The 16,438-nt window shown below is 42.2% G+C and overlaps 1 long non-coding RNA gene across 1 annotated transcript in view; it reads right to left on the reverse strand.

Annotated features, from left to right (window-relative positions):
• Window positions 1–11,869: 11,869 nt before the first annotated feature.
• Window positions 11,870–16,438, reverse strand: part of LOC126235579 (uncharacterized) — a 36,465-nt gene continuing 31,896 nt past the window's right edge. The window contains exons 2-3 of the long non-coding RNA XR_007544796.1: window positions 14,029–14,222; window positions 11,870–12,304 (exon numbers count right to left, since the gene is read on the reverse strand). This is a non-coding gene — a long non-coding RNA (uncharacterized LOC126235579). The remainder of the gene's footprint in view (window positions 12,305–14,028; window positions 14,223–16,438) is intronic.

The raw sequence follows: 16,438 nt of genomic DNA on the forward strand, positions 1-16,438 counted from the left end.
ATTTCGTAACATTTATTTCGACGAGATGACTTTTAATTTAATTTTTAATGGCAGCAGTAACTCATGCGCATTCCACTTACCCATATCATGTCTGATCGACCTTCGTTGGGTCTCCCTGGCAAGCTTAGAGCGATCAGGACGCTTTCCCCACAGATAGCCTCTTTGGCCCTAGCAAGACGAGTAGGTAACCATGGTGACTAGAGTGGCGTCCTCGTTATCATCTATGCTTTGGTCGATAACAGTATATGGTAGCGGGCCACACCATTTAGGTCACAGTAATTACCTTCTTACACTATATTTTACAAGCTATACGATTTTAACTTGTTTTATAAGTTATATAAATGATAATAATGTCTTAATAGTAACTACCACCTTTCTTTCTTAAGTGGCAGAAATGCAACTTACGTGATTGGCTATCCATGACTTATGCCGGAGACGGTTGGTGGGGCTTCAAGTATTTAATTAGCAGCTGGAGTCCTTCACGTTGCAGTACACCACCAGCCAAAAGCAAGAGGGTTTCCATGCGCCACTACCTCCGGCAGACATCTATGGTATATCATCGTTATTTACTGTTTTATCAATATACGATTTCGTCCTTTATATGTTTTAAAGGAGTCTTGTTCAATTTAGGTCTGAAGGTGATCTTATAATAAGAACGAGATGGGTCACAACATTAAAAAATTTTTGCGATCAAGGTTGCTTCCAGTTTGTTTACTGTACATGATTGCTGGCAGCCATGGCTGATGTGTGCCGCTGCGTCCTTTGACTATCGATTCGCATCAGCGATAGCTGCAGCGCTGGCTGCGCGACTAGAGTGCGTGAGAAGTTGCGAGGACTGGGTTTTAGGGAATGGAGGTGGGCGAGATAAGGGGAGGAGGAAGATCACCGAGCAGCGGGCAAGCCTGTACGCAACCCGTGATACGCCGCAGCGGAGCTGCGTTGTGGACTCGCGGAGGGCTCAAAGTGAACCGCCGTCCGAAGGTCGAGAGCAGCGGGGCCTGGCGCTGTGCTGCTTAGCGTCAACGAAACAAACCGTTGCGGCTGGCATCCCGAAGGTTTGGGAGTGTGGAGCGGGAACTACTACTTCTATATTCATGGTAACATCGTTGTTAAATGTCGCTCCTTTAGAATTTATCAGCTAGTTTTTACGAAGCGGTCGTTGACATGTACTGGAAGGCTAAGGTTGTGTGGAATCTTGCAGTGGTTTAGCTGGAAATATGGGAGTCTTGGGGTATGCTCCTAAACTGTGCCTTAGTGCACAAATATAAAGCATTGTGACCAAAAATAACAGGCGTTTCCATCTCGTCTAACACTATTTTGTACCGAGTGGCCATTTCCTGTGTACTTAAAATTACTGTGTGCTTAAAAACGTCTAAACCACTGAGTGTTTAATGGCCTGTTAAGCTGTCTGTTGTGTGGCTGTAGTGGTTGCCTAGTGGTTGTTATTTCTGATTTTTTTCAAGTTAAACGTTTAGGATCGACATAGGACGGTGAACTACTACAGCAAAGGAAATTTTGCATATAAGCTAGCGGCTATTTGTTCGTAATTTGCGGCATTGTTAACGTAAGGGCTGTCGTACCGAACAGTTAGTTGCTATCATGCACCATGACGCTTAAGAAACTGTGTTATAGGCCGTTAAGTTGGCTATTGGTTGACATATTCTCTGTTGTTATCATTCTTATGTCCATCTTTAACACGTTCCGGCAGTGTCGGCATATGATTTGTTCTAGAGTAATTTGTGGAAGTGAAATGGTTTATTGTCTAGCCTCCAACCGCACCTCTGTGTTTAAATTGTCAGCATTGAATACTTTTAGGACCTTCCTCCTGTTTCTTGAAAGATTTAAGAGCTTATTCATTGATAACTTCTAACCGTATGTGTGATTAAATATCAAGTAGCTAGTGCCCACATCATTTCAAGTGAGTCGCTGGAGTTATATGTAACTGGATGTGTCGTTAGCGCTAAAGGCACCGTTTAGTGCAAGTATTGTTTTCACGTGCTGTATCGATCGAGGCCTTTGTCTGAAGATGTCCTGATAGACAATTAGCTTCGTTAGTGCTTTGAACTGAATCAGCCAAGCACCTGTCATTGCATAAGAAAATTATTACCTGCATAGTTTATTGGCTGCTAGAGCCATGAATTTTATTTATTAATTTTTTTAAATGGTGTTGTGTAGCCAAGGGCCGCATTTAAATACAAAAAAATTGTTTTATTTCTAAAGTTAAAACGGCTACTGCCTATTTACATTGAAAAATTCATTGCAGAATTTAGAGGCGGCGAAGCCATGAGTTAAAATTAAATCTGTTCGTGTAAGATCTTAAAAAGGTTAGCACCAGGGGTATTTCAATATTTAACTGATTGTGTAGTTTGAAACATTAAACCGCTCGTGCCGACTCAAATTTTGAGTTCAAAGGCGGCTAAGCACCGAGTCAAACTCCAAGTTTTGTCCGTTTGCGCAATCATTAGGCCATTAAAAATTTCTCTTATTTTATATTGAATATAATTTGCAATGTAACTGCTGCTGCACGTTCGTAGGGAAGTCGAGTTAAGTGTTTTAATGCGATTACACGCCAATAACGTTTATAGTATTTTGAGCGTTGTGTAATCACACGTAGACGGTTAAATCCGTGGCTGATTTGAATGATTCTATGGTTTATGTGCCAACTGAAACCTAGAATAATAACTGATCCTTTAAAGTGAGACTTCTGAGTACCGTTAGGGACGTTAAGGTCCTACTGCCTTACAGTTACTTACAGGGAAAACTCCCGTCGCAACCCCCAGAGATTTCGTAGTAAGAGGGCTCAGTGGACAGCACGTCAAAACCTGAACACACGTCAAGCATGAAAAGAGGAAGAAGGTGTACCGTACTGTGAGAAAGAAGCAGAATAGAAACAGCGAATGGTCAAAGGACAAGAAGTGCAATATAGAGCAACCTAGACACACAGTGTCGTTGCAGTCACGTGGTCATGGTGTTCGACTGCCAAGCGGGTGAGCCGGGTTCAGTCATCGCTTCTGCAACATTTATATTTTTTTAATTGCTGTTCGCTGTGTTCAAATTTGTGTCTGTGTCGTGGTGTAATGTCCTTCTGCAACAGCGAGGTGTAAAGAAGGGACCTATAGTGACCGCTTATTCTGCACAACTACTGTTAGCAGTCTGCAGTGGTTTCGAATGGGAACAGCAAATGTTTGATAACAAAGCAACGAGTCAACCGATTCCTCCACCAAAAAACTCGTCTGGGATGTCATAAACTGCATTTGTGACAGTATGTGTGTCATATGATAGGAATCACTTACCGAAACACACAATTTGTACGTCTGGTGAATGAGATATGCCTCCTTGCCCTATTTAACACATCGTATGACAAAAATGGTTCAAATGGCTCTGAGCACTATGAGGTCATTAGTTCCCTAGAACGTAGAACTAGTTAAACCTAACTAACCTAAGTACATCACAAACATCCATGCCCGAGGCAGGATTCGAACCTGCGACCGTAGCGGTCTTGCGGTTCCAGACTGCAGCGCCTTTAACCGCACGGCCACTTCGGCCGGCATCGTATGAATATCAATGTGATCACTCATAAGGGAACGATGAAAACATTACAATTTGTCACGTAAGTTGCAACAGATAGACGTAATGGCTTTACAATCACACAACTTCTCCGTGCTCTGTCATAACACATCTTCTCAATGTTTTTGAAGTTGGGTTTCGTTTTGGAACTTTTGACTCTTGAATTCCTTCGTTGTAACGTAGTTCCCACCCGTTTATTTGTTGTTTTCATTTCTGCGAAGCATCTATGTCGTACCTCGCCTGCTCTCACTATTCATCACCTTTACTTGTGACGGTAACGTATTCTTACCGCATGACTCATATTCTACCAGTGTATAGTATGAGAACTGCCAAGACTACAGAAAGAGAACAAACATTTCAATGACTGGACGACAGTTGATAATGTTGTGAAAATAAATAAATAAAAATAATTGACGGAAGAGAGATCTGCACACGCCTCATCCTCGTCGTAGTCTAACACAGTCACCACTTAACCACGATACCGCAGGTGGTCGGCTATGCTCAGTTTTGCAGTTCTTGAATTTGAATCGTTTAGTGTTTGTATTTTCCCTTTTTTTCACATTTCAGTACACCTTCTTCCTGTCTTCATGCTTGGTGCATGTTCAGCCTCTGACGGGCTTCCTACTGGGCCAGCTTACCACTAAATCAGATTTATTTTTTTTTGGGGGGGGGGGGGGGGAGTGCGATGGGGAGTTTCATTTGTTAGTAACAAAAAGCCAGTTGAATATGGATTACTTATTAGCTTGTATCATTTGTTTTAAAGGAGGTTCGAGTTCTCCCTCGGGCATAGGTGTGTGTGTTTGTCCTTAGGATAATTTAGATTAAGTAGTGTGTAAGCTTAGGGACTGATGACCTTAGCAGTTTAGTCCCATAAGATTTCACACACATGTGAACATTGTTTTAAAGGAGGCTTGGGCAGGTCGAAACTTAAAAACTTTGATCGGCCATGTCTTGTTGAATGAAACCCGAATGTGTTATTATGTGATATGGCTAATGCCAATAGTATGTTGTTCCTGTTAATAACTGTGCATCGCTCAAGTGCCGAAGTACGCTTTGTCAGTAAAGGAAATCTCTATTTTTGTGCTCAGTACGTTTCAATCCAGGACCCCTGTATCCTTGCTACCCCTGCTCCAAAAGGCAGAGTAAGACCACGGTTGCGTGGCGGAGCTGACCTAGAGGCTTCTTAGGGCACTGGACAGACCGGGAGAAGTGACTGAGCAGGCTGTTGGTTGGTTGGTTTCGGGAGTAAAGGGATCAAACTACAGGGTCATCAGTCGCAGGCGGTTGGTGAGGTGAGTGTTGCGTGCGCCGCTTGCTCCTCCTTACTTTGTGTTGTGCAGGAGGGTAGTCCACTTGACGGGTACTGCGGTTGCACGATCTGGCAGATCTTGTAGTAAACACGGTCAGTGATCTTTCTTCAGCTGACCATGATCGTTAGATGACTCCTATGCCACAGGCTCTTCAGCAAGAAATTATTTTGGTTCAGTGCCTTCTGTGTAATCTTATGTGGCAAGTAGATGGCGAGGCAAGCGAAGGGTAGAAAGAACATCTGATAGGAAAATCTCACGCTTGTTATCTTTTTGGTAAACTCCCACACCCCTTATTGCCTATTGTCAGAGGCATTCAGGTCCATTCGGTCCGAAATGTTACCCATATTAAATTTTTAATGGCTAACTGTTAAGGTAGAATAACAAGCCGCAGTGTTCCAAGTAGCGGATGATGTCGTGTGCCTAATTCCTTAAACATAGGCAGAAGGTCGTCTGAGACGTATGTATGATAGCCAAGGTGTTGGGAGGAGGAGGTTCATTGATTTCGCATTGCAGGAAAATTCTGGAAGGCTGCCTAGGTACACAAAGGCGCTAGATCCTGTTGTTGTTGTTGTGGTCTTCAGTCCTGAGACTGGTTTGATGCAGCTCTCCATGCTACTCTATCCTGTGCAAGCTTCTTCATCTCCCAGTACCTACTGCAACCTACATCCTTCTGAATTTGCTTAGTGTATGCATCTCTTGGTCTCCCCCTACGATTTTTACCCTCCACGCTGCCCTCCAATACTAAATTGGTGATCCCTTGATGCCTCAGAACATGTCCTACCAACCGATCCCTTCTTCTGGTCAAGTTGTGCCACAAACTCCTCTTCTCCCCAATCCTGTTCAGTACCTCCTCATTAGTTATGTGATCTACCCATCTAATCTTCAGCATTCTTCTGTAGCACCACATTTCGAAAGCTTCTATTCTCTTCTTGTCCAAACTATTTATCGTCCATGTTTCACTTCCATACATGGCTACACTCCATACAAATACTTTCAGAAAAGACTTCCTGACACTTAAATCTATACTCGATGTTAACAAATTTCTCTTCTTCAGAAACGCTTTCCTTGCCATTGCCAGTCTACATTTTATATCCTCTCTACTTCGACCATCATCAGTTATTTTGCTCCCCAAATAGCAAAACTCCTTTACTACTTTAAGTGTCTCATTTCCTAATCTAATTTCCTGAGCATCACCCGACTTAATTCGACTACATTCCATTATCCTCGTTTTGCTTTTGTTGATGTTGATCTTATATCCTCCCTTCAAGACACCATCCATTCCATTCAACTGCTCTTCCAAGTCCTTTGCTGTCTCTGACAGAATTACAATGTCATCGGCGAACCTCAAAGTTTTAATTTCTTCTCCATGGATTTTAATACCTACTCCGAATTTTTCTTTTCTTTCCTTTACTGCTTGCTCAATATACAGATTGAATAACATCGGGGAGAGGCTACAACCCTGTCTTACTCCCTTCCCAACCACTGCTTCCCTTTCCTGTCCCTCAACTCTTATAACTGCCATCTGGTTTCTGTACAAATTGTAAATAACCTTTCGCTCCCTGTATTTTACCCCTGCCACCTTTAGAATTTGAAAGAGAGTATTCCAGTCAACATTGTCAAAAGCTTTCTCTAAGTCTACAAATGCTAGAAACGTAGGTTTGCCTTTCCTTAATCTTTCTTCTAAGATAAGTCGTAAGGTCAGTATTGCCTCACGTGTCCCAGTATTTCTACGGAATCCAAACTGATCTTCCCCGAGGTCGGCTTCTACTAGTTTTTCCATTCGTCTGTAAAGAATTCGTGTTAGTATTTTGCAGCTGTGGCTTATTAAACTGATTGTTCGGTAATTCTCACATCTGTCAACACCTGCTTTCTTTGGGATTGGAATTATTATATTCTTCTTGAAGTCTGAGGGTATTTCGCCTGTTTCATACATCTTGCTCACCAGATGGTAGAGTTTTGTCAGGACTGGCTCTCCCAAGGCCGTCAGTAGTTCCAATGGAATGTTGTCTACTCCGGGGGCCTTGTTTCGACTCAGGTCTTTCAGTGCTCTGTCAAACTCTTCACGCAGTATCGCATCTCCCATTTCATCTTCATCTACATCCTCTTCCATTTCCATAATATTGTCCTCAAGTACATCGCCCTTGTATAGACCCTCTATATACTCCTTCCACCTTTCTGCTTTCCCTTCTTTGCTTAGAACTGGGTTTCCATCTGAGCTCTTGATGTTCATACAAGTGGTTCTCTTATCTCCAAAGGTCTCTTTACTTTTCCTGTAGGCAGTATCTATCTTACCCCTAGTAAGATAAGCCTCTACATCCTTACATTTGTCCTCTAGCCATCCCTGCTTAGCCATTTTGCACTTCCTGTCGATCTCATTTTTGAGACGTTTGTATTCCTTTTTGCCTGCTTCATTTACTGCATTTTTATATTTTCTCCTTTCATCAATTAAATTCAATATTTCTTCTGTTACCCAAGGATTTCTACTAGCCCTCGTCTTTTTACCTACTTGATCCTCTGCTGCCTTCACTGCTTCATCCCTCAAAGCTACCCATTCTTCTTCTACTGTATTTCTTTCCCCCATTCCTGTCAATTGTTCCCTTATGCTCTCCCTGAAACTCTGTACAACCTCTGGTTCTTTCAGTTTATCCAGGTCCCATCTCCTTAAATTCCCACCTTTTTGCAGTTTCTTCAGTTTTAATCTACAGCTCATAACCAATAGATTGTGGTCAGAGTCCACATCTGCCCCTGGAAATGTCTAACAATTTAAAACCTAGTTCCTAAATCTCTGTCTTACCATTATATAATCAATCTGATACCTTTTAGTATCTCCAGGGTTCTTCCATGTATACAACCTTCTATCATGATTCTTAAACCAAGTGTTAGCTATGATTAAATTGTGCTCTGTGCAAAATTCTACCAGGCGGCTTCCTCTTTCATTTCTTAGCCCCAATCCATATTCACCTACTACGTTTCCTTCTCTCCCTTTTCCTACACTCGAATTCCAGTCACCCATAACTATTAAATTTTCGTCTCCCTTCACAATCTGAATAATTTCTTTTATTTCATCATACATTTCTTCAATTTCTTCGTCATCTGCAGAGCTGGTTGGCATATAAACTTGTACTACTGTAGTAGGTGTGGGCTTCGTATCTATCTTGGCCACAATAATGCGTTCACTAAGCTGTTTGTAGTAGCTTACCCGCGTTCCTATTTTCCTATTCATTATTAAACCTACTCCTGCATTACCCCTATTTGACTTTGTGTTTATAACCCAGTAGTCACCTGACCAGAAGTCTTGTTCCTCCTGCCACCGAACTTCACTAATTCCTACTATATCTAACTTTAACCTATCCATTTCCCTTTTCAAATTTTCTAACCTACCTGCCCGATTAAGGGACCTGACATTCCACGCTCCGATCCGTAGAACGCCAGTTTTCTTTCTCCTGATAACGACATCCTCTTGAGTAGTCCCCGCCCGGAGATCCGAATGGGGGACTATTTTACCTCCGGAATATTTTACCCAAGAGGACGCCATCATCATTTAATCATACAGTAAAGCTGCATGCCCTCGGGAAAAATTACGGCCGTAGTTTCCCCTTGCTTTCAGCCGTTCGCAGTACCAGCACAGCAAGGCCGTTTTGGTTATTGTTACAAGGCCAGATCAGTCAATCATCCAGACTGTTGCCCTTGCAACTACTGAAAAGGCTGCTGCCCCTCTTCAGGAACCACACGTTTGTCTGGCCTCTCAACAGATACCCCTCCGTTGTGGTTGTACCTACGGTACGGCTATCTGTATCGCTGAGGCACGCAAGCCTCCCCACCAACGGCAAGGTCCATGGTTCATGGGGGGGCGCTAGATCCTAAGAGACGAATATTTTTATCAGTTACAAGGAAGGGAGGAAAATTAGTCTGAATAGATTGAACGTCTGAAAGTGCCTAGGGTAGACCTATGTGAGAATATTCCTCAGACAGACATGGTGACGACCATGTTGGACGAGCTGCGACCTCTAGATAGATCGCGCATTTTGTTTACTGAGAGACTAAAGGCATTTCTGAACCTCGACCGTCTGGTAACTGCTATTGTCATTCTGAAGTATGAAGATGAGGTTCGTTGGGCGGCTGATGCTATCAGGAGGGGTATGAAGAGAGTAGTGCGAGAGACAACAGCGCCAAGAGGTGGTGAGGGTGTGCGGGGTCGTTGTTCAGATGTGGCAGTTGGGAATACCTAGTCAGGCACTGTCCAGTACCGCGGGAGTTTGGCGCATACTCCTGACGCCAGAAGCGCGGTCGAGAATATAGGAAGCCGGTATCGCCTGGAAGGTACCTGAAGGTGCGTGCGGTGAAAGCTAGCCGCCTGCCATCTATCTGTGCACAAATACTAACAGAACCAGTTGTGCCTTAGTGGATTGGGATAGGACAAATCGATAACTAATTACCTCTGGTTTAGAGGATACAGTGAGGTTGTGCGACTGCTGCAAAAAAGTGGCTCTGAGCACTGTGGGACTTACCTTCTGAGGTCATCAGTCCACTAGAACTTAGAACTAATTAAACCTAACTAACCTAAGGACATCACACACATACATGCCCGAGGCAGGATTCGAACCTGCGACCGTAGCGGTCGCTCGGTTCCAGACTGTAGCGCCTAGAACCGCTCGGCCACCCCGGCCGGCCGACTGCTGCAGCTGGACTCGAATAAAGAGGATTTTTGTACTGTTTGAGAAGACCAAGTACGGGTTGCTGGGAAGGTTCGATGTAGGGATAGGCAGATTTATGTAGCCCGAAATTTTGGGCCCTCAGAGCAATGACAGTCAATTTGCTATTCGGTTGTGAGCTTTCAGAATTTTCTCAGTGTATTTCGGATTATGGGATAAAAGAGATTCATTTTAGTTTTAGCCCCAGTGTGAAGCTTGTCTTTTGGAAGCATAAAGTGGCACGGGGAGTTCGTTGCGTGGGCGCTCACAAGGGCGGATATGAGGTCGGGCACTTGTCTGCTGGAGAGAGGGAAAGGTCATTGCACGTCCTGCGTAAGTTTCCGCATGTCCCACCAATAGGCTGGTGTGTCCACGAAAATTGAATATACGAGTAACATCCTACTGCCCGATCAGGAAACAGTTAGACAATCGCCTTGTAGGTTATGCCCACCTAAAATGCGTGAGTTGCACCAAATATTGAGTCAGCTGTTGAAACATACCATAATTAATCAGTCGATACGCCTTTCCCATACCTTTGGTTCCAAAACCTAATGGTTCCGGATTCCTATCAGTGGTGGATTATCGGTTGTTAAGTCAGAAGGTAGTTTTGGAATATGTGCCTCTGCCAGACTTGCAGAACTGTTTTTCGTGGTTCGTCGGAGATCAGGTGTTCTCGGTCTTAGACGTCGATCAGGCATACTATCAAACTCCGTGACGATGAGTTCTTTGGCTATGCAGGCGAACTGAAATCTTTCTAGTAATCCACTTTTCAGTTATGAAATGCAGTACACACGAAGAGGTGATATGTTCGGTTAAATTGTTTGCAATACTCATATTGCATCTAGTGAAACTGAGAATGTGAAAGAAGTTTTACTTTTTAACATAAAGTTGCTGCTGGATAACTGACTAGCTAGAGAGAGATCCGTGGTCCTAAAGTAAGCTCTTGTATGGGTGAAAGTAGTGACTTCATTTCATTTCCTCATATTACCAAAAGTACTTACACAATAATAAGAAAACATAGTTACTACTCGGGTTCCCGATGGCAAATATTGTTATTGCATTCATCAGAAAATAAATAATAGCTCTATAGGAAAAGACTAAAATTTTTAATTTTTACATGTTGATATCAGTTACTCGTCTGCAAGACGTATGGACTGGAGTGGGTATAATAATTCCTCTCACCTCTAGGCGACAGATGGGCGGCACATTAAATATTGTGTGGATTCAGCTACAGACAATGATACGCTCGCATGATTATAGACATTCTTTAATCCCTTCAACAGCGTAAGTGGAGTTTTCGTGACAATCGGTTGACAAAAAGTCCTATATCTTAGTACAGCACTAAAGCATGACAGAAAACCGTGCATTCTATTTTTTTAACAATAAGTGTGGTGTTGGTGTAACTTGGTTTCTTAACAGAAATGGAAAAACCTCATTTAACAATTTCTGTGCGACTTTTATCTTTGACATGAAAACCGATGTGGCTCCATTTTTAACATCTTTTTCTTACAATCAAGGCGCTCTCTTCATACCGAGGATTCACAGAAGATTGCCTGCAATTCCGTTTAAGAATCGCCTGCCAAACCAAGTGCATATCCATTGTTGATTCACATCTCTTAAGATATACTCACTAATTGTTTCACACCTCGATGATCAAGATATTCTTTAAAATATTCGAGGAACGGTCTGGTTACTTCAGACAATACACACAGGTGAAGTAAGGACGTATTTCCTGTACCTACCTGTACTATCTATCAAGCAATGCTGCTGCTGTTTAAGAGTACTAGCCGACATTAAATTGTAACCGTACGGTTTAATTCATGATTTAAGTAGCATCTCCAGAACCAGCAAATCCCATAAGACATTAAGTAGCTTTATATTTGCATTACTCATCTAAATGAAGTGTATAGCACGAAGCTTTAAATAATAGAGTTTCATTGTTAACATAACAATTTATTACACATATAACACGATAATCTACTACGTCTTCCGAATCTACCTTATGAAAGGACACACACCGTACCACACGTCTGAACAAGAATGAACGCCGTTGCGTTTTAATAGTCACAAAGTTTTTTTTTTGCCGTAGTTCTTTGATTTGGCGTATTTTCTTAACTGCAATTAAAGAGGAAATTTTAATTTGTAAAGTATGTACGGAAGTGAAAAATGGAAGAAAAACACTTAAGACAAAAAGCGTTTTTTTCTAAAACAGTAATAAACTTTATTAGCACATTTGTTTTCCTCCAGGTTACAACATAGAGGCAAGTTCTTATAAATTACTGATGAAACATAGACCTGATATCTTCAGCACGACACGAAAGTATATATTGACACATATTTGAGTCTACATGATATTCGTCATTAAATTTTAACATTTTTAAAAGGTATTTCTTCAACACACAGTAAAGATTTGTTACCTCACGACACAGTAGAAAAATAGGTATCACAGCCGATTTCTTCAGTTCACATAGTTGAAATTGATTATGATTTATAATCACATTTATAACAAATTAATTCACATTTTACGAATAGAGTGTTCCAGTCATCATTGTTCAAGTCTAAATGCATTCCAAATAGTTACTGCGATGGATTACCTTACCAAATTTGATATCCTGACACTTGTTAATGCAGCTTGTAATTTTGCGACCATTAAAATATCCGTAGGGAAAAATCGTAGTTAAATTTATTCTGTAGAAACAATGTGATCCACTCGTATTATGTGATGATTCAGGAATTCTAAAGAAAAGAAGAAAAAATACGGTATTATCAGTTCTTCACAATAGATATTTCTTAATATATTTGTCATTACATAAATATACTTTCTGATAATAATTTCTCTACCATTAACTAGTAAGCATTTCATTACTGTCGTAATTCTAAGAAGCTTTCAGTGTTAAACAAATCTTTGAATGCGATATCAAGTATCAGTATTAAAACTACGCTACTGACCCAGAACTAGACGGTTTATAGCATACGAGCGTGACAGAAAAGAGGATGAAAACAGAATAAAGTACTACGGAAATAGTGGCTTTAAGAGTTCTCCAAAGAGTAAGCGAAATAAGTACAGGAGAGAAGAGAAAAACATTTGACTTAACATATTTTCATTCCAAGGAAGCCGCCGTCATAATTGGTAAGTAATAAGGACAGTTGTTAGAAAAAAGGACCATAATAAGGAATAAAACCGATTTAATGGACACTGGGGATATGAATATCGGATACAAAGGGCCGTGTTATGTTGTCAATATAGCAGTTGAATCACAAAAAGAAAATGACTCCTACACTGCATGTATCTTCTTTGACAACAGCGGTTGCTTAAAGACTGTAAGTAGGCTGTTTAGGTTTTTATGTTGGTAACGCCATGTAACGCTCTATATGAAAATCACTGACTGTGCTGTGTGCAGTCTGTGGCTGGTTTGCATTGTTGGAATTTGCTATTGTAGTGTTGGGCAGTTGGCTGTTAACAGCGCGTAGCGTTGCGCAGTTGGAGGTGAGCCGCCAGCAGTGGTGAATGTGGGGAGAGAGATGGCGGAGTTTTGAGAGCGGATGATCTGGACGTGTGCCCATCAGAGACAGTAAATTTGTAAGACTGGATGTCATGAACTGATATATACATTATGACTTTTGAACACTATTAAGGTAAATACATTGTTTGTTCTTTATCAAAATCTTTCATTTGCTAACTATGCCTATCAGTAGTTAGAATCTTTTAATCAGCTGGCAGTATTGGCGCTCGCTGTAAGATTTTTGTGAGGTAATTGATTCATGAAAGGTATAGGTTATTGTTAATCTGGGCTATTCTTTTGTAGTGATTTTTGAAAGTCAGATTACGTTGCGTTAAAAATATTGTGTGTCAGTTTAGTGTTGATCAGTATACGTTAGAAGCGAAATATCTGAGTACGTTCAGTTCTGCTCAGCTGTTTGAAAATCAAATAACGTAAGGGGTTTACCAGCACAGTAATTCAATAATTTTTCTAAGGGGACGTTTCAAGACTTAAGAGTGAGAGGGTATGTTTGTCCACTGAAAACCGAGAGATTCATTTTGGCTTGGTCGTAAGTTTTACTGGAGTACCCGTGAAAACGAATTTTTAAGAAAATAGGTAAGATTCTTGCCACAGTTCGTTCGAAACACTTGCGAGATGAAGTAGGTTAAGCGGATGCTTGTGATGAGCTATTAGTGACTACTGGAAACTTTCCCCCATCTCATCCATCCCAAAAGACACTGGTTTAGTCAATATATATAACGCTACACTGAATTGAAATACTTAGAGAAACTTTGTTTCTAAATGTCCGAATGATCGGGGACAAAAAAATTGTCAAATACTGATACAACATAGAGGAAAGAATTGAAGGGCTAGGCGCGTTGCTTGAGTTCTTATAGGAAAGAGGACGCGAAATGAAACTTGGGAGATGTCGCGAGTAATGACATAAAGAGCTGTTGCGAACACGGAACGATTGCTCACCTATTGGGGCGCGTGTGTCGAAGGAGTCCCGCTATATCCGCCTTTTGCCACTGTCTTTCCTCTTCTATCAGCAATCGCTGTTGTTTTCGCCATCTTGGTTGTTTTGACTGGGCAGTCGAGAATATACTGCTAAGCACACTTGCCCCACTTTCTGCGACGATAGTGGAGTCATCTGCATTTATTTTGGTTCCTGCCTGTAAAAAGAAAACTTCTATTACTACGTAAAACAGAAGTTAAACAATATAGATCACCTATCGAAACAATGAAGTGGTCGAACAAAATATTTTGATTCACGCTTGCAGAAAGACCTCTAAAAAACAACAGGATTCAGAAGAAAATGCAATGAGGTACCCTATCCGTGAAATGTAGCATATGCAAGAAAGTACATATTAAAGGCCTGAACGAAACACGGAAGTAGTGCCAAAAGAATTTTATTAATTTCATTGTTGTCGTATAGACAAATTATTGTCTTCATTGTTGTGGGCTACATAAACGTTCATGAAATCACGAGGAAAAAATAATGACGTAATCCAAAACCAGGGGAACAGTAGCACTGTATTAGAATTCCCAGGTGACTACAAACACACATCATCAGCATTATTACTTCACCTACGGCAGGAAATGCAACTGTTACGATAAGCTGACCATGAAGAAGTGATATGGGAAGTGGAAATACACGATCGAACCTCATTAACGGGACCACCGACTCTATTCAACGTCACAGTGCAGTAATACCAAAACAGCTAAGTTCTAAACTGTTCGGACACAAATGGCGCCATCTAAATCAGGCGCTGAGCCAACTGTGGGGCGCCACAGGCCATAGGCGACAAACGTGATAGACGGCTGAGGAGGTGTGTACCGGCGAATACACGTGTAACTCTCGTCAACTATCGGGACAGCTGAACCAAGGCGCCACCAAAAGTATCTCCGTGACGAGAGTTCACCGATTGTTGATGCATACAGGCTTGAACAGAAAGCACCTGATTCATGAACCCATTCTCCACAGCTGTACATCGGCGACGCAGGCTAGTATTCGCACACCAGTACCGCAATTGGACGCACACGTTTTATGCTGCATCGGTCTGATGGCGTTGGCGCGTGCGGCGTGAAACATCTGAAAGCCAACACCCTTTAACCAGTAGGGAGCGTTTTGGTCTGGGGAGTGTTTTCGTAGCATTTCCTGGGTGATCTCGGCATTCAGGAAGGCGCAGTGGATCAACAAAAGAATGCATCTCTCCTTGGGGACCATGTCCTCCCATACATGCAGTTTGTTTCTCCTGGACAAGATGTCATGCACCAGCAGGATGAATACAATAGGTGACACACTTCGCAGTCAACATGCGTGATTCCAAGTGTCCTAGGATGATTTTAACGTACTCCCTTGGCCACCAAGCCCCCGATTTTAAACCCAGTCTAGGACCTCTAGGACTACCTTGATGAGACTATTCGCAGATGGATTCTCAACCGAAAATCCTATCGCAGATGGCCATGCACTGGAGTCGGCATGACGCCATATCACTGCAGGTACCTCGCCATGGACGTCAGGGGTGAAGTTGCGCATCATGTAGCCTATTGCGCACAGTCCGAGTCGTAACATGACGTCCTGTGGCTGCACGAAAAGCATTATTCAACATGGTGGCGATGCTGTCTGGGTTCATTCGAGACATAATCCGTAGGTAGCGGTCATCCACTGCAGTAGTAGCCCTTGGTTGGCCTGAGCGAGGCATATCATCGACAGTTCCTGTCTCTCTGTATCTCCTCCATGTCCGAACAACATTTCTTTCTTTCACTCCGAGGCGCCTGGACACTTCCCTTGTTGAGATATCTTCCTGAAACAAAGTAAGAATGTGGACACGATCTAACCGTGATATAGGTACGTTTGAACTAAAGACGAGCCTTGTCTTCCTTACTAGTGGAATGAGTGGAAATGATCGGCTGTCGGACCTCCTTCGTTTAGTAAGCGCTGTTCATGCATGTTTTTTACACCTTTGGGAGGGTTTAGTGACATCTCTGAACAATCAAAGGGACTGTGTCTGTGATACAATATCCACAGTCAACGTGTATAAAGTAATCGTACACTATGTGATCAGAAGTATCCGGACACCTGACTGAAAATGAATTACAAGTTCGTGGCGCGCTCCATCGTTAATGTTGGAATTCAGTATGTGCTGCACTGAGAAGAGGTATGGATTTTGGTCGGTGAGGCCTGGCACGAAGTCGGCGTACCAAAAACGTGTTCTATACGATTCATGTCAAGACTCTGCACAGGCCAGTCCATTACAGGGATGTTATTGTCGTGTAGCCACTCCGCTACAGGCCGTGCATTATGTAAAGGTGCCCGATCGTGTTGATAGATGCAATCGCCATCTCCGAATTGCTCTTCGACAGTGGGAAGCATGAAGGTGCTTAA

Source organism: Schistocerca nitens, chromosome 1 (genome assembly GCF_023898315.1).
Source record: "Schistocerca nitens isolate TAMUIC-IGC-003100 chromosome 1, iqSchNite1.1, whole genome shotgun sequence".
Classification (NCBI taxonomy): Eukaryota; Metazoa; Arthropoda; class Insecta; order Orthoptera; family Acrididae; genus Schistocerca; species Schistocerca nitens.